This window comes from Ceratotherium simum, chromosome 33 (assembly GCF_057802395.1).
Source record: "Ceratotherium simum simum isolate JZ-2026a chromosome 33, ASM5780239v1, whole genome shotgun sequence".
Taxonomy (NCBI): domain Eukaryota; kingdom Metazoa; phylum Chordata; class Mammalia; order Perissodactyla; family Rhinocerotidae; genus Ceratotherium; species Ceratotherium simum.
The window spans coordinates 31,002,342-31,026,188 of NC_141932.1; the positions used below are offsets into that span (position 1 = coordinate 31,002,342).

Consider the following 23,847-nt stretch of genomic DNA (forward strand, 5'->3'; position numbering starts at 1 on the left):
ACGTCTCACACCCGACCACCAACTTTGCAGAAGGAATGACCACTTCCCTCTGTTGTTATCTGCTTCTGCTCTGAATTCCCCTCCGCCAAACGAGTAGGGGCATTTGTCTTTGCCTTTCTGCATTGGTCCACCTGCCTGGGAAGCGGGCCCAGCTGTGCCGGCTCTACCATCTGTGCACATCTAGGCCCTGCAAGGGGCAGTGGGATTCAGGACACACCAGAAGTCCTCGGTCTTCTCCCTCCTCCTGCAGGCAGCCCCTTACCACTTGCTGGTTCCCTGCTACCTAGGAAGGTTTTCATCCACTCTTCCTGATGGCCAGCCTTCCCTCAAGCAGCTGGCCATCAAAGAGGCTTTGTTTGTAAGTGCTGGATTAGGAAGAACCACAGAGAGCAAAAACGGGACCTGGAAAGTCCTCTGAGACACTCAAGTCTAAGCCCCTCACTCTGCACTGGGGAAACTGGCCCCAGAGAGTAAAGGGGCTCAGCGAGGTGGATGGTACGTGAGGCCTACGCCCCGTCTTCTGAGCCATGTCTTCATCCTCCAGGGGCTGAAATGTCCAGCAGTAAAAGGGGTGCATACTTCCAGCTCTGCAAGTGGGTTGTAGACTGCAGTGCAGGCTGAGAGCACACACAGGGAAGGCAAAGTTTAAAATCTACTACAGGACACTTTTATGCAGACGACACAAAGAGCAAAGCTGGAAGCTCTTGCCTTCCCAAAACGGAAGGCAAAGCACAGGCTTAGAAGCCAACAAAGCCATGCTGAAGGGCATGTGAAGCCACTAAAAGACACCAGGGCCCAAGTGTCCTGGGAAGAGGGGCCCCAGAGGAACAAACTTGACCTCTAGGCCACTGTCAAGCTCGCCTGACCACCCAAGAAGAGAGGACACCATCACTCCTGGTGTCCATAGAGGGTGTCACAGCCCATAAACAACAGATCAAAGGGCCTGTGAAGAAGGCCCATGGCATGGCCCAGTCAGCACTGACCAGGCCTGACGGGGAGAAGATGTCTGGGCTGACTCTCCCAGCCAGCAAAAGTGGCCGATGGATCCAGAGAGCTGGCTCTAAATAGTCAGCTTTCACCCTCTTTTTTTTTTTTTCCCATGTACCAGTCATCTTTTATTGGGTTCTCAGCTAGGATATGAAAGGACTCAGGGGTGCCGGGCAAAGGTCATGGTCAGGAATGCAGAGTGTGCCTCCACACTGGGCCCTCTGCAGTGGCACCTGCGTAGCCACTCGTGTTTGAGTTCCTTGTAAGAACGGCAATAGTTGAAAAGCACATAAGCTGCCAGCACCATGGAAACCCCAGCGATGCTCCCTTTCTTCACATCGATATACTTATTGTAATACCTATAGTAACCTCTTTGAAACGCTCCAGCAATGCCTTTAGGGGTAAAATCCCGCATGAGTATCCAGCTTGGCCGCTCCCCTATTTTGACATCCATGAGTTTCTTCTCCTTCAATGGAATGACTGATGCCATCTTGGAGTCCTCAACTTTCCCCATCTTGATAGAAGATCTTTCGTGGCAGAGGCTGATAGCGCCCCACCCATATTCCCCTGCACACGCACCTCTGCCACCCATGGCTGCTGGGATGGAACACCCGGGAATTGCTGTCAGAAGACATTTTTCTGGACATGGAAACATGCTCAGCCTACATGCAGGGCCAGCTGGAAGTGCCAGGGGCTAAATTCCCTAGAAGCAACCCTCAGCTAATGACGGATGGAAGAGGCAGGGGGTAACACCCAGGAACTTGCTCCTCAACTAGGATAACTCTGAGGCACTTTCCACCTTGTCTCCCAGTCTACCCCAGCATTATGGAACTCCACCTGGCCACCGTGGTAACCGGCTTGGTAATGCATCCTTTGTTGGTTCTCTTCCCTACCCCCTATCTATGCTTCCTGAGATCACCCCCAAACAAACCACTTGCACTAAATTCTCAGACATCCACAACCTGGAGACTGTCCCTAGAAGGAGATAGTTGGTATCACAACTAGCTCTTTCAACAGCAACAACAGTCAAAGCAAAACAAGAGTTGGGGTTGGACTTTCCCACTGCTCAAGCAACCTATTTATTGGAAGTGTGACCGTGGTTGCCATCTCCAGCAGGAAGAGTCAACATCACTGCCCCTCGTGCTCCTTTAGAGCAGCAAAGATCTACCGCACAGAATCCTGGGATCAGGAAGGTCCTCAGGGGCAAGGCGGCGCCCAGTGTGGGCCACCACAAAGAGCACTCCATGCTGTTTCCCAGAATCCTCCCGGGCGGCGAAGGTGTGAAGCAGTAGGAGGCCCATTCCTGTTCTAAACCTATATCTGGTGTCCTCCAGCTTCTCACTGGGCCCAGTTCTGAAGCGTCTCAGGGACGCTCCAGCATACGCAGAGGTATTCCCACCCTCCACCAAGGCTGCAACTCCGCAGCTTCCAGAATAACTCTCTTCTTATCGCCACACCTCCCATCACAGTGTTCCCAACCGGACACACTGCGTTCCGCCTCTGCGGCGCTGGTGCTAGTCTCAGATCATCCCCACTGTTACTGCCTTACTTTTTAAAAAACTAGCTCCTTTTACTCTTCAATACACGTATTCTAAAAGGAAGCCTCATATCAGAAGCATAAACGAAAACCCAGTAGTGCTTGACGTATTCAGAAAAGAGTCACGCTAATGGAACAACAGAAACAGGAGAGTGTTACTAAATTCCAGCCAGAATCAATTGCTGAAAAGGCCTGGGACTAAGGCCTTCTCTCTCTGGGTTAAACACAGTGATTAGCAAACACTGGGGAGGTGTTCAAGACTGAGCAGCACCAAACTGATATTTCCTTCTTGGTTTTAATCAGAAAGACCAGATGAGAATTGGAGAGGGAATTCATTTCCTGTGATGGTTCTGTGGGCCGCAGGTCCCCTGAAGCTCCTGTCGAATCCTCAGTGAGTGGGGAACCGTCACTGTGTGTGGCTCCAGAACTCCCATCCTCTTGTTTCCCTCCTTTGGCTGACCTCCAGTCTGTCAATCTCCTCCCAAAATGGGCCATCTGGGACCACACAGGTGACACCCTGGTGCCATTACTGACCTCTGTGACTAGGACACTCAGCTTCTATTGACGCAGTCATGACCACATCAGTGTCACAAGAGAACCTGGCCTCAGGGCTGGGCCTGAGATGCTGCTGCCCTGGGGATACCCATGGTAGGCGCCAGAACACCCTGCTTGTTCTGCAAGGATGCTGTCGGCCAGAACAGCCCCAGACCACTGTGTGAGCTGGTAAAGATGGGCGCCCAAGCAATTTGACCCCCAGCCCAGCAGGTGCCTCTGCCATTCAAGACACAGCTGCTGCCCAGGGGAACTCCCTGGAATCCACGTGTTGCTACTAGATGAAGACAGAACGCATTTTGCAGCTGGGGCCTCTGAGATCCAGTGGGACTCCTGCGGGAGGAAGCCGAGTGCCACAGGCGGAAAGGCCATGCATGCACCAACCGATTGCAGTGAGTTAGTAAACAGAAGCACCTTTTTAATGCACCCATTACAGAGCAACTTGAACTTAACCTAATGAACCTCAGAGTTAGCACTGCTGCAGGCTGCAAATTTAGGGGAATAAGCAAGTCAGAAAGGGTTGGCAGCATGTGCAGGCTCTAGGCTTCTCCCCAGTCTCATCTAAAGGCAGTCTCCACCCCTTTAGCAAGGCGAGCACCACCCCCACAGCCATTTCTCTGGTAGATGAGGTTCTTCCCCAGAAGGCTGCCACCTGACACACAATCTTGTTCATCCGTTCAGGAGTGAACTCTCCAGGCTACAGGGTGAAGATCAATAGCTCAACTGACAATAAAGGATGCGAGTGACCACACGCTGGAGCAGGCTGCCAGGACAGTCTGGTGAGGCCCTTACCTAGTGCCTTGAGCCTGCCATGCCTGCAACGCCCATAAGTAGATGCCGGGCGCCAATCGGGCAAGCACCCCAAGAGCTTCACGGTGTGTGGTGGAGAACGTACTTGCCATAATTAAGAGACTTGGAGAATGGGAGAGTAATGGCAGCTGATCTTGATTTAGTTGGGAAAAATGCATCCTATCATTTGTTGCTAACTATTAAAGTCATTTAAACCCTTCTGAGAATAGATCTGACATCGGGTTGCTTTGAAGATTTGATATGTCTTGTAATCCATAGATTATTGAAGTTAATTTCTCTGCTGAGATCCTGCTATCAGTGAAATTGCATGCATACTCAAAAATTGGAAGAAAAAAAAAGAAAGATTTTTTAATTGGATTTCTGCTATGCTTCAGTCCAGAAAAGTGGCAATGGTAGAAATGACTGGTTGAAGATCTAGAAGGAAAAGAGTATCTTAACTCCTTTCAAATCCTTTCTCAAGATACATGTGGACAGAGCCGTGTTACTTGCACACAATTTGTCCTTTGCTCAATTAGGAATCTTTTTTGCTTGTTGTTAGAGTTTCCCTTATAGGATAAGATACAGCAGGCAGTACCAACTTGCTGATTTATATCTCTGTGAATCTTTTTTTCCATACTTTAATTTTAATTGAATCTCATCCTTTTGACTTTCATTTACTTTTAAATGAGTTTCAGTTGTAGAGTTAGAATGCAACTGACTCCAAGAGTTGACAAGTTTTAGTGTTTTGATCATAGATTATTACATAACGTTGACAAATGTTTCTTGGACTACAATACTGCATATTAAATACTATACAGTACTCATGGTACTCTCAATCCACACGGTATTTTACAGGTAGGCAAAAAGCAGGCTAACTGTGTTAAAAATGTAATTAATTTCCAGAAGTTACAATTGCCTCAAGAAGTGATTGCAAATAATTTACCCGTTTATGACCATCCTCTAGAAGTCAGCTAGCCAGGAGAGCCTTTTTAAAAATGATATTCCATATTGGAATTGATAACAAGTGCCAGAAGGATAAAGAGAGGAAGGAAGGAAAGCGCGTGGCTTTCTGGGTGGTTTTAGAAGTGCTCTTATGCTGGCTGCTCCACCACCCCCATCAATTTGCCCACTCGGCTCCGAATTTCAGCTGCGTCCCTCTCTGGAAGGTTGGCCCCAGGAGCTGAGTCTGGAAAGGTCCTGTGTGACTGTGGCCATGCCGTGGAACACGGAGGGCAGGTGTTCTCACCAACCAGCCCACGCTGGGACCCAATTATAAGCTTTTCACTCCACTTAGTGCCTCAGCAGACACCGACCATTGCCGCCGCCCAGCTGCCAGAGTCCCTTCCGTACGGCGGTAGGACCGGGATAAGCAGAGCGCCTTCACATTCACCGGGGTCGGGTGCAGAGCTGGGCCCACTGCATTCTGTTTTTCATTTCCTCCCCCAAGACAACCCTGTGAGAGAGCTGTGGCTGTCAGCTCCATGCCATGGATAAAGAAATATCAGTCTTGGGAATATCTTATAATTTGCCTCAAGACACACTGCTATGAAGTGGTAGAGCTGGGATCCAACTGACTAAGTGTAAGCCTCAGGACAGCAGGGGTTGGGGAGGGGGAGTCTGGGGGGGCTTGTATTGTTGACTGGTATATCCCTAGTGCCTGGCACAGAGTGGAGCTCAATGCATATTTCTAGAGTGAAGTCAGAAATTAGCCCCAGCACTTTTCACGGCAGTGTGACAAATGCTGAAGTCGATGTTCCAAATGTCAAGCTACGTGGTGCAGACAATGAGAGAATGTTCTGTGGTCATCAAGTGGGAGAAGACGTGTGTGGCCTAGGGTCAACAAGAAAGGTTTGCTGGAGGACATGAGACTCGACGCAGGGCTTGAATGTTGGGTAGGTGGTGAGGAAGGGAGGGCATTCCAAGTAGAATGCAACTTGGGGGAGATGGGAGAATGCAGAGGTGAAGATGAGAAAGGAGTGTGTGGTGACACAGAGGAGACTGTGCTGCTTGGAACAGAGGGCTTATAGTTAGCTTGGGCTGTCGATTCTAGAGCATAAAAGGCTTCTGACACCAAAAAATGGCATCCCACGTTGAGCCAATGGGCACTTTCTGTGAATGAGAGGGATGCTTCCTGAATTTCCAGTAATATTCCCAAAGATCTACTAACCCTGCCTGATCATGGGAACCACCCCTGCTCCAAAGTCCCCATCAATAGTCAAGCTTGTCAAGACTGAAGAGTTGTTTATTTATTCATTTGTCCATCTGTCCATCCATCCATCCATCCATCCATCCATTCATCCATTCCTCCATTCATTATCCTACAATGTTTTTTGAGGGCCTACTGCACGCCAGGCCCTGTGGTAGGAGCTAGGAAGACATTGATCCCTACCCTCAGGATGATTACAGTCCTTCTAAGAGGCTGTACAGAAAGCACCACTTTCTGTTCCTGCTAATGCCAGAATTGCTGTAAATGAGTAATTTCAGCATATTTCTTGGGCATCGTCAATGTACTTAAGACTGTGGATGCCGGCCCAGCAGCATAGCAGTTAAGTGCGTACCCTCTGCTGCTGGCGGCCCGGGCTTGGATCCCGGGCGCACACCGATGCACCGCTTGTCAGGCGATGCTGTGGCGGGGTCCTGTATAAAGTAGAGGAAGATGGGCACAGATGTTAGCCCAGGGCCAATCTTCCTCAGCAAAAAGAGGAGGATCGGCATGGATGTTAGCTCAGGGCTGATCTTCCTCACACACACGCACAAAAGACTGTGTATTTAAGGCAGTTTTTATCAGAGAGAAAAGATGAACTTCTACACTGCAGATGGTTAAAGGAAAACATGCAAAGATGCCAGTTCTCCAAGGGGCAGACTTGAGAAATTATGAGGAGTCGGGCAGGAGAGAGTCCTGTGTGGCTCTGGAAGGCTTTATGAAAGAACAGAAGAAGAGGGTTAATCCTGAGGGCTTGCCCATGGATTGGCAGAGGGGAGCGGGATGGTATTCCCGGCTGAGTCTCCAGTGTCTTCAAGCATTGACTGAACTGCACTTGTATAGATATATGTCCACACATTCGCACACTGTGTTTAATCAGGAGTGCTGTTATACCGCAGGGACAGAAATCGCAATGGCAGGGCCATGGGGGAAGCCGCATTTTCCACTACACCCGGACTACACACAGAGCACCTTCACCAACAGCTTTCTTACCACTGATCCCTTATCCTCCTGCTGCCAGGGGATTGAGAGTGTAAATAACACGGAAGCTGAGAGGTGTTATCTGCCTGAGTCCCACAAGGAGCAGCAGAGAGGGGGCCTCTCCACCTGCTGGAACCACGGCAGCAGGATGCTGCATGCAGGGGCCCAGCCTTGGGGCCCAGCCCTGTCCAGAGCCCCAGTTCTGGAAGGAAGCATCCACGTGCACTAAGCAAGATCCACGTGTGAGCACCCCTCAAGTATCCGGGTTGAGTTAATGCAGGGTACCACACACAAATACACACCCCAAAACCATCCCCTCCTCCAGAAAGCCCTTCTGCAAAATAAGGTGCAGCACCTGCCAGTGATCCCGTCCCTGCCAGTGGCCCCTCCTCATCTCAAAGGCATTGCCCCAGGCCCTGCAGCCTGTGGTTGGGGCCCCTTGGCATCTCCCCACTAGCCAGAGAGCAGCCAGAGGTGCTGAGCTCCTTTCTCCCTATAGTGTCCCCAGTGTGGCCCTGGCGACCCCACTCTTCTCACTCCCCAGCTCTTGCCTTTTCTAGAAAAGCCACTCAGGTGCTAGAGTCTTCCTCCAACAGGCCCATGACGATGGGTTGTTCTACCTCTCCTGGCACGGATGGGGCACCTGCAGCCTAGAAAGGGTTGAGACTTACCCAAGGCCAAGCAAGGAATCAGTAAGAGAACCCAGGTCACCAGACATTGTGACTCTGGCAGACGTGGAGTGTAAATAAATCGTTTTCAGCTGTTCTGGCAGCAGCATCTCTTCCCCGTCCCACTCCCTCGGCAGTCTGTGCCCTGAAGAGCTTAGGTGGCCTCCCTTTTGTCTGGTGGGCGCTCTGCCCACTGTGCTTCACTGCCTCTGTTCCCCTGAGCTGCCAGACTGCACTGTTTCCCCAGCCCTCCAGTGAGTCTTCACTACCACGGACAAGGCCAAAAGCTGCCTGGTACTGCTGACGCCGGGCCATGGGCTCTGAGCCTCTGCCCCACCCTTGCTCTGTCCCTCAGAGAAGTCCACCTGGCATCCTGCGGACATCCAGGTGCTTCAGTTCTCTGGTCCCTGTCTCTTGGACATCACTTCATTCCTTTACCAACCTGCTTCTAGTCACAAGAGGCCCAGAAAACCCTCGGAGGGCAGACACGGCCCTGTCAGCTGGGCTCAGACTCTCTGTCCTCTGCAAGAGCCGTCTCTGGTCCTCAAAGCAAAATCTTCAACCACAATGAGCAACTGCAGGCGACAAGCAGGGGCAGCTAGTCGAATGTATTAGTTGGTTATTTCTTTTCATAAAGAACTAGTCTCGCCTGTATAGCGGCTTCTATAAAATCTACTTCTCTAAGTTCAGGTGGAATCTCAGATTTTGGAGGTTCCAAAGCAAGATATTAATGCTTAGAATTCTGGAAGTGAATACAAATTCTTCTGAGGAAACCATTTATAGATTAAATGAGGCCTGATGGGCTCAAACAGGTCTTGGGAAATGCTGAGCCCACCTGCGACCACAGTTGCCCACGTCCTGTGGGCACAGTCTCTGCCCCGTCTGATCTGCAGAGACCCTGGCCCAGGGCTCCAGGGAGGGCATCTGCGGGGTCACACAGCAAGGAGGGCTTGCAAAGGGGACCAGGCAGCCAAGAGCTGGGATGGTCTCAGCACTGTGGGCTCCCAGGTGAAACAGAGTCCCCGGTATAGGAGGGTAAGGACAACCTCATCTGAGGCCTGGAGTGAGCTGAGATCTCCTTCGAGCCCCACTGTTTCACAGCTCCCACAGGGTCCTGAACACAGAGGACGTTGTGACGGCTCCTTCCAGACAGAGCATCTGTTGGCTGAGTGACAGTCACTCGCCAGGCTCCCGGGCCTCCCCCAGCCCTCCTCTGGAGAGGGAGATGAGGAGTCTGGTTCCCAGCTCTTCCCCACATGCCCCAGGCGCACATGTACCCCACTCCTGCTTGTGCACACACAGGTGCACCTCACTAATGCCTGCTCCTCGGGCATTTGACCCCCGCTGCCCGGAGCACGCCCACATGCACTGGGGTTGGACTCCTGATGCCAGTGCCCTGGCAGATACCATTTCCTACCCACCAGGGACAGGAGGTGCCCTCTAGGGACTCGCTGCAGAGACGCCAGGTCTCTTAAGAGCTGGCCCTTACTACAGTGCAAACCCCCAAAGTATTAGCAGAGTCAGAGCTCAGATGGGGGTGCAGGAGGGAGGGGCTCTTTGTGGTCGATGGGAATGTTGGCCACCAGGGGAGCTCGAATGCATCCTCAGTCACAGAACCACTGTGTGAAAGTGGGCCTTCCGGGGGGCACGGCACTGGGAGAGAAACTAGGGGAGAGGGAGGAACCAGTGAGGGGGACAGGGCTTCAGACACAGCAGTTGCATCTGTCCGGTTCCAACCATGTGTATTTGGAAGTCAAGAAGCCACAAAATCTTTCCAAGATTGTCTTTTTAAAAAGACAGTCTACCAGCAGAAGAAGAAAGGAGGTTTCCTTCATGGGAAGAATGCGTCCAGCGTTGCCAAAGCAGGCTATTGCAGGAAGGACCTCAGGACACACCAGAAAAACGTAATAGAACACCTCATTGTAGTGGTGTCCTGAGGTTGAAGCAATGAAACTATCTTCTAAGACATTTGATTCACCCTGTCCACACCACCGTCCACACCACTTGATGTGCCCCTTGGGGCCTTGGGGACAGAAAGAGGTTGACTGATTGCACTGGTGGCTGCACCTTTCATGCCTCCCTGCATCCCCATCCTCAGCTGGTCTCCTCCCACACTGTCTCTGGGCTTGGCCGGGTAGCACACGTTGGCCAACGGGACAAAAGTGACTCAGTGCAAGCAGAGTCATGCCAAAGTGCTCGTGCGTTTCCATTTGCTCTCTTGGACCCCTGCCTCTGGCATGAGAACCAGCCCAGGCCAGCCTGCTGGAGGATGAGAGACACAGGGGACAGAACCAAGTAACCCCAGCCAAGGCCACCTGAGACCAGCCAGTCCCCAGCCAACCTGCTGGCCTGCCACCAGGTATGAGGAAGTCCAGCTAAAATCAGTGGAGCCTGGCCTGGATCCGCGGACTCACCCAGCTGACCCAAAGACCTGCGAGAAGACAAATTGTTGTTGTTTTAACCACTCGGTTTTGAGGTGGTTTGTTACACAGCAATAGTTAACTGCTATAGCCGCAGTGGAGAGACACGCTTATTAGTCATGTGATCAGGGCCAAACACCTTGTCTCTCCTTGTTTGAGCTTGCTAAGCTGTCTTACACTCCAAGGATGCAACTTAGCTCGTGATTTTCTAGATATAATTCAAACAGCAACTAACAATGCCGTCCTCCCGGCCAGGAGCTCACACCTAATGATCAGTAACTAAGCCGCAGACATAGTGCTAAGTCCTTTGCCTGCTGGTCTTACATAGTCATGTCAGGTAGATACCAGCATTAGCCCCACAAGGAATCCGAAGCTCAGCCAAGGAGAGCAACCTGACCAAGGTCACACAGCTACTAGTGGCAAAACCGGGGCAAGAGCTCCATTCTAGCTGATGCCGAAGCCCGTCCTCATAAATGGCACACTAAGGTACAGAAGAGCCTGTCCGGAACCTGGATTACCCTCGCTTGACTAACTGCCGATCCTAACAAATGATCAAATGAGCCCCATTGGAGGAAGGACCCGGTGAGAGGAGCTGTCTGAGTGCCCCCCTAAAGTGAGCAGGGTGGGCCTCCAGCATCTTCCTGCACCGGGACATGGACAACTTTCCAACCGAGATGTTTCCTGAAGAGGCCGTATTTCAGAAGCTCAAGAGACGTGTATTAGCATTCTGTAGAATCGGGACTTTTGAACAATTCCACCGCATTAGCAGAGCCTGACGTGAGGAGGGATCTTTCTGTATGTCATACCATCCATCACCTTCACACCAGTGGGGTCAGCTGGGAAAAGGAAAGGAGACGGGGCCATGTCCCCAGCACTCAGATGTGGCCAAGAACCAGGCGAGAAGCCCAGGAGGACAGCTGAGGAAGAACTGGACCAGGAAGACCTGAAGATGTTTTCCTGGCCAAGCCGGGCCTTCAGCTTGGGCTCAGAATTCCCGGGTCCCGTGGTGTGACACGTCGCCACTGAAATGTGCCTGAGCTGAGTCTTCTGTAAAATGGGACATCTGCAATCCTGGCAGAGGGCAGCATCTAGCCGGCCATCTCTCCCAGGAACGCAGGAAACCCCGCAAGTGACTCGGTTTCCAAACTTTCAGGTCTGAGTCAGATGAACGTTGTTAAGAAACCCGAAATTACGGGGCCGATTTTACAGCTCTCCTCCAGAAACCCTTCATATTCCACCTCCGAACTTTAAAACAACAATTTTATTTAGAGAGCTGATTTATTCCTGAGTAAATAGGATACAGTGTGGGTGAAGTCAAAGGAACCGGGAGGCCGTTACTGGATCTGTCAGCACAAAAGCCGCTCTGTTGCTACGGCGGAGGCTCCGCTGTCCCCCTACCTTTCAAAACTAATATGTAACCATATCTGTTTTAAAAGAGTGATTCATTTTCCTCCCATTGCCTGCGAAACTCTCTTCATCCCCACCACAGGAAACTTGAGTCTGATTTTAATGAGCTTCAATTGGAATGTGGCCTTTGAAAAGTAGTGCATTTGAAAAGATGGAACATTAAATTTTGTAATGATGTAAAACATCTTCAATTTTTGACAGGACAATGGTGCTCATTGTACTTTATGAGTCCACTGGCGATTCAAAGGTCACTTTGTATATGACTCCACAGACAGGGGCAGCACGGAATGAAAATTAGGTTACATGTGATCAGCTTTATTATTAATCAGATGAAAATGGATTTTTAACATTTTTCTAATGAGCAACAGAGAAGGAAGAAAATACCACGAATAAAACTACAGAACAGGCACGGCCAAGGCTAAAAATGCACCACGGCCATATCTAAAAACACGCTTTAAATCTGAAATACTTAAATCCTATCTCAAGGGATAAAATGCAGCTGCATATTTTGGTGTCATAAATACGTAGAAAACTGCTGAAATACCGACTCTAATTTACTATCTCTGTCCTTTGTTTATAACTAACTAATGAACTGATTTCTCTGCACGGTATATTACCGCAGTCCCCAAGAACACCAGACCGGTGAGGTGGTGTCACTATTTCCATGATAAATCCTGTTTTTCGGGGGTTTATAACTCAGCTGTAAATATGTAATTCAGACTAAAACTTAGCATACAAGGCCTCAGCCAGGAAGCAAATTTACGCTACAATCACTACTCCACCCCCATTTAATTTTCTAAGCGTTTGTACGAGTGATATTTTGGTATTAAAGAGATGGGGTATGGAAATGAAAAAAAAAAAAACAATAAATAAAAGTTGAAGAGTTGGTGATTTTTTTTCACTTCTTATTTAAATCAAAAGGTCATTTTTCAAGATACTCTCTGCAAAGCATATCAAGGTATTTACGAAATAAATAGACTTCACATCCCAAGCAAATAAAAACAGGGAACAGAGGCGTATTTACAGTGAGCTCTGAGGAGCATGTGATTGGAGAAACTGAGGCAGGGACGTACAGGCTTGGCGTGCACTTTTCTGAAGAACCAAGCTGCCCGAGAAAGGGCCAGGTCTTCTCCGCTGAAGGCTCGCCTAGGACGATGGCTGAGTTACTCAGAGCATTGCCCAGGACAAGAAACAGGCCCAACCCCCTCGCGGACCAGGCAGCTTTGCAAGAAGCAAACCCCACAGGCCCCGCCATGGAGCTAGCCCCAGCATGCACACTGTGGGTCAGCGAGGGGAGTGAGAGAGAGAGCATGGTTGTGGTGGTGCAGCAGGGCCCCACGACTGTGAACAGAACCTGGCTGTCTAGCCCGCAGTATCAGGTGTGAAGACGGACAGTGTAGACACTGCGTCCGAGACAAGAGCAAAAGCTTCCAGCAGGTTGGGCGCCACCTCCCCTCCCCCGGCCCCGTAGCAGCCAGCATGGTCCACGTTGTGCCTCCATGCTGCTCACACCCCCCAGATGTAACAGCTGGGGTCAGGAGGCCACATCATTTGTGGGGCCCACTGCAACATGAAAATGCCGGGCCCTGCTTCAGACGTTAAGAATTTCAAGAGCATTTTGGAGCATTGCACTCAGCGCAGGGCCCTTCTGAGCTCGGAACCTGTGGGACTGCCACAGCCAGAGTCCTTAGAATGGTCTCCAGGGCCCTAGGCCATCCCCGTGGCCCATCCCTGTCCCCTCTTCTACGAGTTTTCTCTTCTGTGATCCCCCAATGTACAAGTCAGCTCGCGGCCTCAGGACCGTGGCCCTGGCTGCTCCCCCCTGGGATGTGCTCCCCAGACCCTCCTGCTCACTCACTGGCCTGTTTCACGTCTTTGCTCGAATGTCATCTCTTAGGCCTGAGTCTGTCCACCCCACATAAAGTAGCAGCCCGGCCCAGGCACTCCTCAGATTCCTTATTTACCTTACTTTTCTCTGGAGTCTCACCACCCTCCAAGTGACTAGTTATTTAATTTGTTGATTGCCCGCCCCCACTCCCTGGAACGTGAGCTCTCTGAAGGCAGCAGGGCAGTGGGTGTCTCTTTTCTTGACTGCTGGATCTCCAGGGCCTAGAGAAAGATCTGGCACACCAGAGCCCTCAGAAAATATTCGCTGAATGAATGAACACGGGAAGATGTCACTGCTCCCTTGGTCTCCTTTCTCTCACTGTAAAAGACAATGTCTGTCTGGCCGACAGAACCATTCTGGTCGCAGCCACCACCGACAGAGTTGTCCATGGAGGAGTCCAAGCCGTGCCAGCGAGGTCCTGTCCCCTGGGAGGGGCTGCTGGAGGAGGTAAGTGCCCAGTGGGGCAGAGCAAGGGGAAAGAGGCTCATGGGGCTAGGGACTGTGGCTGTTCTGCTCTCTCCTGTGCCCCAATCCCCGGAGGAGTGACTGGCACAGGAGAGATGTTCCATAAATACAAATAACGAGTAGAGGAATGAGTCAGTGAATGAGTGACTCTGCTGCACAGCACCTCCTGACTTTGTTTCCCACAAACTCAGTGACCCCTGCACGACTACAAGGGGTGAGGGCTACTGGCTGCACAAGTGGAGGCGAGCCAGTGTAGACCTGTGCGGGGGCAGACGTGTGCAAGGTCAAGCCCAGATGACAAACCACAGCCCACAGCCTTCCTGCTATCACTTTTCTATGACTAAATTCAAACCAGGCTATACCTCTCTTGCCCATCTGTACAATAAATCCAATGAATTCAGCCAAAGCCAGGAGCGGAAATCGTTGATTAAAAATATATTTGTTTTATTTTTATATTTATTTATTATACTATATATGTGTATATATACAGTCACGAGTCTCTTAACTATGGGGATATGTTCTGAGAAACTCAATCTTAGACAATTCCATTGTTGTGTGAACATCATAGAGTGTACTTACACAAACCTAGAGGGTATAGCCCACTACATACAGTCCATACTACTACATACTACAGACAGTATGTATAGCATACATAGACGCAGTCCTTCATTGACCAAAACGTCGTTCTGCAGTGCACAACCATACATACATACACATACCTGATCCTGGTGAGGTGCCTACACTCAGTTTTGTGACGACACTGTGGCCTGGCCTGGCCTGAGTTCCTCACAGCATGGCACCATAAGGGTTTCAAGCTGAATGACCTGCTTCCGTGTAACCACCCAGGTCAGAAGAGCTCTGGATCTACTGAAAACCAGAAGCACCTGTGTAACCTGGACCCTCTTATTGCTATTCAAGCCCACAGCCTTGGGTTTGACTTTTGGCAGCAGTGAAGGGAGCAGGTCTCTGTTACTAGGACCAACCATCGACACCAGTCATGTCCCCCCTGGGAGGCACCCACAGGCCAGCTCCCCAAGGCAAGGTGTAGCCGAGCAGTGGGAGGCCAGTGGGAGGCCGTGGGGTTGGGAGTTGCACCTCTAGGCCTTTCTCTGCAGAGGAACCCACTTGAGAGCCTTCCACCTTTCCTCAATGAGTCTCTTCCTCCAATCTTTATTTTTTTGTGAGGAAGATCGGCCCTGAGCTAACATCTGCCAGTCCTCCTCTTTTTTTGCTGAGGAAGACTGGCCCTGGGCTAACATCCATGCCCATCTTCCTCCACTTTATATGGGACACCGCCACAGCATGGCCCAACGAGCGGTGCGTTGGTGCACGCCCGGTGATCCGAACTGGCGAACCCTGGGCCGCCGCAGCAGAGCGCACGCACTCAACCGCTTGCGCCACCGGGCCAGCCCCTCTTCCTCCAATCTTTGTTCACGCTTATCCCACTTCTCTGGCCTTGCTGCAAATCCACCCTTTCCTGTAGAGAACATCACAAACATTACTAGGGAAAAAAAGCAGCCTTTCCACTTACCTTCTCACTTTGAGAGCAGATAGTGTTTTTAAGGTTGTTACAGTTCCTAATTTCACCTTTTAATATTGGGAAACAGATAGTGTTGCAGCTAACGGGAAAGGTGGGTTACTCTTGTCTCCCACGGACGCCAGAACGGCATGAGATGCAAATAATATAGCCACCAGCTGGGAGAAGAAACACTAAAAAAAATCATCCAGAAATAGCTATTCATTTGAAAGCAGTTTGCTCAGGCAAGAACAGGGATCCTGAAAAGAGAGTGGAGCAGCCGGTCTTGGCAATGGTTGGCCCTGCACCTCAGGGTGGCAGCATCTACCATCATGACCACTGTGTTAAAAGGTGTCCAGGAGAGGGTGAACCCGGTGTCGGCCAAGGTCAGCGTGGGCTGAAACTTCACAGCTGTGGGCTGGTCTGAGCAGCCATCGTCACTGGAAAGTCATCTGCTCTTCTCCAAGGAAGCTTGACTCAGACTTCCAAGCGATTGGTCCATGTTTTCCAGGTGACTTTGTTGGGTGTGGCCATTAAGAGTCTTGACTTCACTCTCTCTGTCCATGGGATACCTAAAAGGGAAACTGGGCAGGCTGTTGGCAAAAGAATGGATTCTGCCATGAGCAGTCTTGGTCTGTGTATGTGAGAGACCCTCCTCTTGGAGGACTTGGGGGATGGCTGTTTTACTCATGGTGCTGTGTTCCCAAGGTCATGTGACCAATTCTCTTAGTCTCAACAGTTTTGTGGGTTTTTCCCCGAAGGAGTGGGGTTAGTGTGCAAAGAGTTGGTCATGTTGCCTCCCCTAACCCAGCAGTCCTCCAGTGTGGCTGGACTTGCAGGGAGCACTGAGTTCCAGGAACGGGCAGAGGCGCTCTGGGGCAGCAGTACTGGGAGTCAGGAGACTGGCACTTAGCCCCCCTTTGCTGCCACTAACTAACAGTGCAAGTCATGACTGTCTCTTTGAGCTTCAGTTTCTCCATCTGCGAAAACGGGGAAAAGCGCCACAGTCTCAACTCTGTTGACCACTCAGGGCCATGGAGAAGCTGGAATGAAATCTCCATGTCTGGGAAAGACTTGGGAAATGCTACTTACATATACGAGGTGCATGGGCCCAAAATCTAAGAGGCCCCCGATGTTCTGTTCCTCTCCCATCGTGGGCTCTTTGTCTATGCGGGCCCCTCTCCTTGGAACATGCATCCCCTAATCTTTGCATGGCTGGCTCCTTCTCATCACCCAGGACTCCCTCCAGTGTCACCTCCTCAGAGAGGCCTCCCTGACCCTTGCAGTATATGAAACTGACCTCTCTATGTTGCTCTCTAGTCCTTCATCATCATTTCTGTACCACTTATCATAAGCTGCACTCATATTTGTTTTTGTTTCTTGTCAATGTTCCCAAATAGAATGTAAGGCCCACGAGGGCTGCCATCTTGGCTGCTTTGTCGGTGACCATCTCCCACCTCTCTGGAACAATTCAATATACGCCGAATAAATGAACAAATGACCACACTCGTTCCCTGTCACAGAATCTTCTCCTTCCAGAAGGTTTGGAAAAATGCTGTCTCTTCATTCCCCAGAACAGAGCTGTTGGAGTGGAGGGTGAGGTTCAGGGGTGGAGGTCATGGGAACCCCAGAGTCCCCTTCACACAGCACAAGATCTGCCCCCTCTACCTCCTTCCCCATATCCCAGCTCTGTTCCCCCTTTGTGCTTCTTCCTCCCACCTCACAGCCTGCTCTTAGGACAGGGGCCTAGCACCTTCACATGAGTGACAGTCCTGGAGTTCTCTCTCCCAGGGGTGGGCCCCGTGAGTCTGCCCTCCCAGTGCAGGATGCATACCTGGGTCCCCTGCAGAGAAGAGCAGCCTCAGGAAGCAGGAGGGAGATTTTGTTTTCCAGAAAAGGGCTCTTCTCAGCATTTTTGGCAAGTGGTACCTGGTTCTAGCCAGAGATGACTATATAAGTCCGAATGCATAGCCCATTTGATACAGAGCTGCATTCAACTAAGAAGCCTTCCTCTTCCCCATGCTTCTGAAGTGGCCAGGCCCTCGGCAGGGATAAGGGAGTGGTCACCCAAAGCTGCAGGGTCAAGCCACAGGAACACTTCCCCTGCTTGGCTAAAGATCCCTAAGAGAGAGAGGTTGCCTAGGGCTGCACTAGATGCCACATGATGGCCAGGTACAGGGACCTGCTTGGACACCTGGAAACAGCACCCACCTTTGTCTCTGGTTCAACAACCAAGAGCAAGTCCTTCCCCTAATCTGCATCTCATAGATGACCCGTAAGATACTTGTAGCTCTGAGAGTCTTGGAATCTTTAATTTCATTATGGAGGAACCAATTTAGGCCTCAATGAGCTCTAAAAAGAAAGCAGCCGGCCTAAGGGGCACCAGAGATGCTGTGAGGGAGACTTGTACATCTGATGAGATGGGCCTGAGATTTGGATGAAGCCAGATACTTAGATCACACCGGCCAAAGAGCATGGAGAAGGTAAGCATGGAAGGAAGGAGAGAGTGTGGGGCCAGCACCAACAAGGTGGCATGGACCTGAGGGAGTCCTCACAAGTTGCCTTGTATCCTTTGTTCATGATCCTCACTGAAGAAGGATTTGGCCATCTCAACCCTTGGCCTGTGGGTCAGATGCAGCTTCCTTGCATTTCTTCTTTGGGGAGCTCCCAACTTTTGACCTCATCAAAGCCCGCAGCAGACACACAAAGGCATGCCACCCTCAGCTTGTTGGTCACTGCTAAGCTTCAGAGACCTCCCGGGCCCCCAATAGAATTGAACTCAACTCTTCTGGGGCCACAGGTTGAACCAGACTCCTGAGAGACGCAGCCCCAGCCCACCGATGCCCCCCTCCTCTCTAGGAGTGACTCTTTTCTTAGAAGAGTACCTACTGCGCTCCTTAAAAAGGGGAAATGTGCTAAGATGTGAAAAGGCTAGAAACAAAAAAATGCAAAAGTGACTTTAAAAGGAGCCTGACTGCAAACAAGCCTGCTGGTGTCGACACGGAGGCAGTTAGGAGCTCTGTGGGCCCAGCGTGAGGCCCACTTGTCTTCTTTTGAGGAGTGGGGGGACAGCTGACCGCTTGTCCACGGGATGTGTTTTGATAACTCCCAGAAATGAGAGGGTGTTTTATGGGAGGGTAATTGGGCATAATTCCCCCCATGACTTAGAGTCAACAGGCAGCCTCTGCAGCTGGCCCTTATTTGGTACCATCAGCAGCAAACGCTATTTTCATGGCCAATTTATTAAGGACTCCATGTTTTTGAGGAAACGTCACCAACACAAAAAGGGGTATATTTATTGATATGTTTAAAATACAGGTTTTTAATTCGGTTCCTTAGCCCTTAAAAACAAAGTAAAGAGATAGACAGATACAATTATGTTCTGACTAGTTTCCGCCAGCCTGCCCAATGGGAACGTTTGTATATAGTTCTCAGTGGCACTGAAATCTGCTTAGGAAAGCAACAAGTCCTTTGTTCTGTTGACAACAGTTATTACAATTAATTCATTTTGTGATTGGTACTTGCCCTGAGTGACAAGGTGTTATTTTACCTCAGCAAAAGTTAAAGTGGTAATACCCACATGCGCGACAACACACAGGCTTGCCATCACTCATGGCAGAGAGGGAAGGGCGGACTTCCGGCTGTCTGCTCAGCCACCACACTCCCCTCGCCCCACACGCTACTTTGACTTGGGAGGGAGGAATGTGCTGGGTTGCTCTGCTGGAAGTCTCTGCCTCCCAACCCCCCATGTTTCTTACAAAGATTTTCACAAAAGAGTGAGGTCCAAAGGTGACAGGACTTGGATGGAGGGTGTCCGGGGAGTGAGGTGAATGTCACAACATGACCTGGGTGGTAAACCTTGTCACTTGACTTGTCACCATTTATCTCGCTTGGAATTTCACGTGAAGGCCTGGTTCTCCTTCCTGTACTCCAGGATTTCTCAACCCTGGCACTATTGACATTTTGGGTTGGATAATTCTTTGCGAGCTTGTCCTATGCCTTGTAGGGTGTTTAGCAGCATCCCTGGCCTCCACCCACTAGATGCCAGTAGTACCCACCCAGTGTCTCCAGACACTGCCAACTGTCCCCTGGGAAGAAAATCATGCCTCTACACTGAAAACCACTGCTCTATACAGCACCCCAGACTATTCATTGTGTAGGAGATAGAAAGTTCAAGAACCCTCCTCTGACTTATCCTGTCTCAAGCTCTCTGAACCCACCTGACCCAGAGGCAGGTCGAGGCACAGGAGGATGCTGGACCTTCTGTACCGTGAAGAGGGTGTGGGCCAAAGAGAGTGGTGAAACAGAGGGACTCAAGACCCGGGCACAGTGTGGCCGCAGAGCCCATTCCAAAGGATGTTTCTCCCAAGGAGCCCAGACTTCCCTTCAGCTGGGATGATCAGGAAAAGACATTTTCTGGTTATAGAGCCTTCCACCCTCATCAGGGTCTTCAAAAATTTATAATAAATACCTCAACACAAAAATATGTTGAACTTAACTTGTCTCCACCCATTACTGTGAATTTCAATAATTACACACCAAGCTACGAAAAATTCTGGTTAATTGAGTGCTCTGGCTGCTGGGCTTCTGGACAAGTAGAACCTCCCCTTTGCTCCTTTACTCCTATTGGTTAGTAATCTGGCTCTCGACTTCACTTTCCTATGTAGACACGTGGAGGAAGGGGTGCAGGTCTGGGACAAGGCCACCCTGGTGCTGGCTGAGATTGTCTTAGGGAGGACCTGAACATGTTTTCCAGGGGAGCAAAGAGTGGAGGCCTCAGGGAGCAGAGCTGTAAGGGATCAGTCTCCTGTGACCTGCTCATCCAGCACCTCCTCCTTTAGAGCCATCAGGCTGGGGTTCTGTAGCAGAGACATACAAGGACAAAGTGCTAAATCCTCGGCTGTTTACCCCGGGTCCCAACACGTCAGGACCAAGGGCCTGTCCTCTCAGCTGTCCCCGAGCATGGCTGGATGCTGCCAGGGTCCCCAGCCAGCCAACATCCTTTTCAATATGAATGACTCAGCAGAGCTGAACTTGCTGTATGTCTGCGTTGGAAAGCCATTGACGGGGAGCCGTGGCAACTCTCCCAATTTTTTTTATTAGTAGTATTTATCACCTTCTCAAAATCAATTGCATATTTTAAATTAAAACAAATGACTATTTCTAGACTAATCAATACTTGCATCTTTGCCTTTTAAAAAGTAAAAAGTTTAATGTAAAGAAATCCTTATCTTTGCTCCCATCAATCCAATTTTAATATAATTCAATATTTAATAAATATAATCCTCTTTGTCTGTGCAAAACAACATCATAAAAAATGCAAAAGATTTCATGGTATCCAAGACTCTGTGAGGTGGAAAATGTCACCTCTTCCCTGTAAACTCCGGGCCCCTCAAGGCCTCTCTCCCCTCCTTCCAGGCTCAGAAGCCGTTTATTCCTATTAAGTCTAAAGAAAAGGGTTTATATATTTAATGATTCTAAAACCAAAATGCTACCTACTATCTGCACAATTGCCATTTTATCTCTTTAAACTTCTCTGGCTTGACGTTTTTAAAAGGGCAAAAGCAGAAAACCCTTATATAATACCTAATTTGTACATCTGTGGTTTCCCTCTGACTGGCACAGACACCATATGTTTTTAATTATCATAATAGCCCTAAAGAACCTGTTCGGTGGGAAACACATATGATCCTTTTATTACTGGTTTGTAATTTAAACAGTTCTAACAGAAAAGGTCTGGCTATAGGGGAGTGACAGGCTCAAAGGCCTCGGATCGCAGGCCTCGACCTCTGGAAGCTCAAGTTCAGATCCCACCCACCGAGGCAGGCCCTCCTTCCCCAGGCCTGACAGAGGTAATTGGTCACATGTGAAGCGGCTCTCTGGGACCTTTAAAGACATCATCTGTGATCTCCAGCGATGCCGGAGTTTGGTCAGAGCCTGACGCAGTGAGAATAAGGTTGATAAATATTATCCTAGTCCGACCTCTGCTGCTTTCGCAGCTGGGAGCCTGGCCTGTGGCAGCCCCAGCCAGGAGGTCCCGCTGGTGCCCGGGGCCACCCACTCTCCACTCCCCCCACCTGGACCCCAGGGAACAATTGCAAGGTGAGGGGTCAGGTTTCCCTGAGGCCCCCTCGCTTGGGGGAAGCAGGGAGAGGATAGTTTTTTCCCTGAGGCTGGGAAGTGACTGAATAAATATAGTCAGTCCTAAGAATAATTGATTCCCAGACCAGGAGATGGAAGGAATCTTGGGATGATCCGGTGCGGTTTTGTCATTTGTGGAAAGATGAGGACACCGAGGGGATGGGAAGAAGCTGCTTGGGGTCACAGGCAAGTTCTAGGTCACTGGGTCACACGGAGCACCCCTGAGCCCACCAGTGCCCCGTCCTGCCTGTTCTGATGACAAGCCGCAGGTTCTGTCTGTGACGGGAAGATCAGCGTGCCACTGCGCCATCCTCTCTGGGCTCAGAGCTACAAGTCGGCAGGAGCGGGCTCTCGTCATTTCTTTGTTGCTTGGTTTGTTCGTGTGTGAGCATTTCAAGCAGGAGTAAAGGCTCGGGGAAGCACCCCAGGGTGAGGAACAGAGTGGTTGCACTCAGGGACCTCCACGGCCTGGCCGTGCACCTCTGTCCCTGCTGAGTCACCTTGGGTAGGGGAAGCAGCTTCTCTGGGCCTCCATTTCCTCACATGTAAAGTGGGAAGAATAACAACTACATCCACCGCAGGGGATTGTTATGATGATTGAATGAAGGGCTGTCATTTGTATTATCATCTATAAGGTACTTAGGACAGGAGTCAGCCCGGGCACATCGTACTTATCTAAAAATAAACCTGGAGACGGAGGGATAGCTCAGTAGACCAGATCCTGCTGCTAAAGACAACGGGTCATTCCTTGGGCCCGGGGAGATCATGGGGAAAAGAGTCATCTTCCTTAAACACAAGAGCCAACACGCCGTGTTTGGAATGGGACGAAAACCCCAGGTGATAGCTGATTTCCGGGAAACTTCTCTCAGGCATCAGGGAGCGGGCAGGGTTGTGAGTGGTGTCCCCCTGACTTCCCTAGGCTGTCCGAACGGCAGGCCCGACTCCACTGAGTTGCCCTAAAAGCGTTTCTCTTCGCTACTCCTGGTTGGTTTTAGCATCCAAATGTGACTCTGGTATTTTATTACTTTGATTTTTGTTGGTCACAGCCTGCTACTGGAAATGCGATATATGATAAAAGCGGTACCATGTAGCAGGTAATACTACTGCTGCTGTCTAGTGAGCACGCGCCCTCTGCCAGGCTCAGTACGGGACACGTGTGTCTCAGTAAGTTCCTCTCTCTGATGCTGCAGGACTGTCGTCCCTGTGCCCCAGGGACAGCTGACTAGGCCGAGGTCCAGAGAGGCCCCTCTGATGGGATGCTCATGACTTGAGGAGCTGGAAGGCTTTTCCATTGAGTAGAAAAAAACCTTGAGCAAGTTGCCTGACATCTGTTGGCCTCAGTCTCTTCATTCATGAGACGGGTTCTGCTGACCAGTGAGTCTGTCTATGCAGAAGTGCTGGGAACCAGAAAGGGCTGAAGAAGGACCGTTGGCTTTGGGGGCTTCACATGAAGACGGGCAACACTGGGGTGGCCCACCCGCCTGGAGGGCGAGGCTGGGAGCAAGACTGTAAGAGGGACACACTTCCCACTCCACCCCACCTTCCCTCCTTCGGGACGAGCTCTGTCCCTGGGTCAGCAGGTGCGTCAGGCATTCACTGGGCCAACTCCACCCTTGGAGGAGGAAGGAGGGAGTCACAGGGCCACATCCGGCGCCCTGAGTGACCGCAGAAGACCGAGAGGAAGACTTCTCCTAAGTTAAAAAGGCGGGGGCTACCCACCCCCGAGGGGCTGCTCTTTCCTTTTGGCAAGAAGAGAGCCAGAGGGCCACCCTCATTTGAGATGTCAGTGGTGACCTCTTGACTCAACAAACAGCAAGTGCATTTTAATCAGAGCGCGTCCTTCCTACCCACCAGACAGGGCAATTGCACTGACCCGCCCCTCAAGGAAACAAGACCTTCTTAATCACAGGCTGCCTCGCGGGGCCACCAGGCAGACCAAAGGCCACGCCTGGCCCCGCAGCCAGCAGTGACCTCCCTGCCCGCCTGCCCAGTGCCCACCCAGCTCCAGCCCAGCCAGGCCTGGGCTGGGATGAAGGCGCCTCTGAATTTCCAATCCTGGGAATAATAACTCACATTACTTTGACTCCATCTGCACCCAGCAAAGGCAGAGCAGGGAAGGGAGCATAAAACACGAAGTTCCCACAGACAACATCTGTCTTAGTGCAAACAATGGACCATTATCTTGTAAATAATTCTGATTAAGCTGCAGCATTTCCTCCTGTAACTGGTGGTGGGGAGCAGGGGAGGAGGATGCTCTGGAAAGCAGGGCCCGGGGACCAGGTGCTGCACTGAT

At 50.6% G+C, this 23,847-nt stretch overlaps 1 pseudogene; it reads right to left on the minus strand.

Annotated features, from left to right (window-relative positions):
• Positions 1–1,147: 1,147 nt before the first annotated feature.
• LOC101408769 (ATP synthase F(0) complex subunit f, mitochondrial pseudogene) lies at positions 1,148–1,483 on the minus strand (annotated as a pseudogene).
• Positions 1,484–23,847: the final 22,364 nt, after the last annotated feature.